Here is a 4,008-nt window from a genome sequence, read left to right as displayed (position 1 = left end):
GGGCAGAGGGGGGCGCCGGGGGGGGGTGGGGGGGGGCAGTTAGGAGCAACCAGGACAACAGGGAGGGGGCAGTTGGGGGTGACCTGGCCAACACACAGAGACAGTGAGGGGTGATCAGGCTGGCGGAGGGGGCAGTTAGAGGCGACCAGGCAGGCAGACAGGTGAGCAATTAGGAGCCAGCAGTCCAGGATTGTGAGAGGGATGTCCCCCAAGGGTTCCCGGATTAGAGAGGGTGCAGTCTGGGCTGAGGGGACCCACGCCCCCATGCACGAATTTCTGCCTAGGACTTCTGGATTGTGTTTGTGCTCATGAAATCAAGGTGGAGTGGCAGCAAAACAAAGGGTGTGCTTCTGTGTCTCTGACATTAGAGAGAGTTCCCATAGTTGCCCACATGTTTGGCAAATGCTCTAGGGTTAGTAAATGAATTTACTTCCCATATATGTAGGTGCCCTTTAAACCGGTTTTTTCTCTGTGCCCAGGTTGGACAAGTCTGTGTGTGGGCCCTTCAGTGATCCCTTCCTGTGCCCCATCTCAGACATACTAAGTCAAAATCTTTGGGAATGGACATTTGCTATGCATGCTGAAGTTGGGAGCCAATGCATATTGCCTCCAATAAAAGAAACTTTAAACTTTAAGTCCAAATAACTTTTAAAAGGATGTCAATATACTTCAAATAGGAATACCCATTAGAGTTGGCATCAATCAGCTTGAAATATCTTACATATGCTCACATTCCCTACTCTTCTGTATCATGTTAAGGGCCATAAAGTGGGATTTTTTATAAAGCAAGGTTCACTTTATATGCAGGAAGATATTCTCAACTCCAAGCTTTGAACCCAATGTTCTTGCCCTCACTCTAATCCCTGACATTAAGAGCTCCCTAACAGGAACCTCCCCAAGAAGTGTTAGTTAAGCAGTATATCAAATTTTACTTTGGGAAGAGATTAGGCCTAAGTGAATTCTACTCATTTGTGGCAGACAATATTGCTACATTTCTCCCCAGGAGGTAGGGAAGTAGAGTGGCCATATATTTCAAAGTGGATCTTACTTGGCAAAAGAACAATGTTGATGGGCTCACTGTCAAAAACTGGGGATCTCATCTTCTAATAAAGCCAGCTTGAATGGCAAGCCTCTCAGTATGAGATATATCTGAATAAAAAAATACTTAGAAGAAACTCACCCACTACAGTTGGGAAGGGGGAAATCTTACATCAAAATAAGGACACAGGTGTCCTGACCAGTGTGGCTCAGCTGGTTGGAGCATCATCCCATGCACCCAAGGGTCACAGGTTCGATTCCCTGTCAAAGCACATACCCAGGCTGCGGGTTTGATCCCTGGTTGGGGCACATATGGAAGGCAACAAATTGATGTTTCTCTCTCATAGCGATGTTTCTTTCTCTCTCACTCCCTCTCCCTCTAAAAAAGAAAAAAAAAATCCTTGAGTGAAGATTTTTTTAAAAAATAATAAAGTAAATAAGGACATAGGTGATACTTCTTAGGTGAAAAGGGTTTTTAAAACAAGTTTACATGTAAGGATATAATTAGGAAGTTTGAAAAAGCCAATCAGATTGCAATGTTTGCTCAATATGCCTAGTAAATGATGTAAATAACATTAAAATCTTATATACAATTTTTTCTGAAGATCTCAGAATTTTATAGATACTGTCTTAATGGGTTAAAATAGGAATTATCATTCCTAACTCACATGTGGAAAAAACAAGGTCAGTATGCCATTCCCCAAAGCCCTCTGATAGCCTTTTTTTTAAACAATGTGTCATAACACTCAACAATAACTCATATTTTAGTACTATAATTTATGGCAAATATCCTGCTTTGAAATAAAAATCTTTTCCAATAAATGTTCTTATGGATATTTATGAGGAAGTTCAAAAGTTTCAAATTAATCAGCAATAATGAATCAAAAATAAAAAGAATTCAGTACAGTTATTTTCAACAGTAAAGAATATGTCAACCAGTGATTTCTCTCCTCTCCTCCCCCACCTTTTCTGGAGAGAGAAAACTCCAAAACATATGGCCCAGGAAGACAATCTGTACTCATTTATAGCAATGAACTGGCTTTTACATCTCTGGAGCTAGAGTACACAAATGACTTCATAGGCAACAGCTTCCGTATGTTTCATATTTTTAACATTGACCGTTCACAATAAAGATTCTTTGATCCCAGATCAAATGTATGAATCAATTTTCTCTACACTTATTCAGAGAAACCATTATAAAAGCCCCCCTCGTCCCACCTCAGATGTTCCAGCCCTTGCTCCAACCAGAACTATCTCCATTTGTCACCTTCTCTGTGGTACTTCCCACCCCTTTGCTGTGGTTTTTAGCTCTGCTCGTTAACCTCTCAGTTGAAAGAGGCACAGTAATAAATAAGTTTTGTACATAATAAGTTAACCACAATAAATAAGGTTCCTATAAGGAACTCATAGGCATCTTTAATAAAACTGAAAGCTCATGGTAGTATAGTTAGGAAAAAAAAAAAAAAAAAAAAAAAAAAAAAAAAGTCCCAATCAGGAAAAACGGCCTCAGTAATTGAGGCCTTTGCATATATGCAAGGAAAAAACACACACATTTTGTTTTAAAGAACTAGATTAGCCCTAACCGGTTTGGCTCAGTGGCTAGAGCGTCAGCCTGTGGTCCTAGGGTCCTAGGTTCGATTCCGGTCAAGGGCATGTACCTTGGTTGCGGTTACATCCCCAGTTGGGGGTGTGCAGGAGGCAGCTGATCAATGTTTCTCTCTCATCGATGTTTCTAACTCTATCCCTCTCCCTTCCCCTCTGTAAAAAAAAAAATCAATAAAATGCATTTTTTTTAAGAACTAGATTATATTTATGGCATTACAACTGGAAAGAGTAAACTGAAACCTAAAGCCTTAAGTTTAAAAAAAAAAAAAAAGGACCAAAGAGAGCCTAGATAAATGCAAAACATCAAAATTTTTTTAAAGCCTAAGCATTGCTAAAAAAAATAAGAGTATCTTCATCCCGGCTGGTGTGGCTCAGTGGTTGAGTACTGACCTATGAACCAGAGATCATGGTTTGATTCCTGGTCAGGGCATGGCAGCCAACTGATAATTCTCTCTCATCATTGATGTTTCTATCTCTTTCTCCCTCTCCTTTTCTCTTTAAAGTCAATAAAAATATATTTTTAATTAAAAAAAAAGTATCTTCAACATAAAATTATTTTATGATTCCAAGGCCACTTTTTAAGGCCTTATTAAGGAGCAACATTTTTTATAAAACCGTATGTTAAAATCTTAAAACATAGATTTTTCAAAAAGGTAATCATTAAAATACTTCAAATTTTCTAGGAATATATCCCAAGAAACCAGAAACACCAATCAGAAAGGATATATGCACCCCTATGTTCATAGCAGCACAATTCACCATAGCTAAGATTTGGAAACAGCCTAAGTGCCCATCAGCAGATGAGTGGATTAGAAAACTGTGGTACATCTACACGATGGAATACTACGCTGAGGTAAAAAAGAAGGAACTCTTGCCATTTGCAACAGCATGGATGGAACTGGAGAGTATTATGCTAAGTGAAATTAGCCAGTCAGAGAAAGATAAATACCACATGATCTCACTCATTTGTGGAATATAGAGAACAACATAGACTGATGAACAGGGACAGATCCAAAGACGGAGAAACAGCGATCAGACTATCAATCCCCAGAGGGAAAGTAGGGGAGGATGGGGGTAAGGGGAAGAGATCAACCAAAGGACTTGTATGCATGCATATAAGCCAAACCAATGGACATGGACAACAGGGGAACGAGAACATGAGTGGGGGCGGGGGAGGTTGGGTGTTAATGGGGGGATGAGGACACATTTGTAATATCTTAACCAATAAAGAAATTTTTAAAAAAAATACTTCAAATTTTTCTGGTGATAAAATAAATTTGGTAGAAGATTATATTTGGGCCTAATTAGGCTCTCATTGTAGAAGAAAGGTGGGAAAGGAAGAAAAAAGAAGGGAGAGGGAGGGAA

At 39.5% G+C, this 4,008-nt stretch overlaps 1 protein-coding gene across 1 annotated transcript in view; it reads right to left on the bottom strand.

Moving 5' to 3' along the window:
• The window catches only part of SUGCT (succinyl-CoA:glutarate-CoA transferase), a 602,125-nt gene that overhangs the window by 404,619 nt on the left and 193,498 nt on the right, over nucleotides 1–4,008 (bottom strand). The gene's annotated exons all lie outside the window — the stretch shown is intronic.

This window comes from Myotis brandtii, unplaced genomic scaffold (assembly GCF_000412655.1).
Source record: "Myotis brandtii unplaced genomic scaffold, ASM41265v1 scaffold465, whole genome shotgun sequence".
Classification (NCBI taxonomy): domain Eukaryota; kingdom Metazoa; phylum Chordata; class Mammalia; order Chiroptera; family Vespertilionidae; genus Myotis; species Myotis brandtii.
Note: the sequence above shows the minus strand (reverse complement) of the source record. Positions and strands in the feature narration are given on the sequence as shown.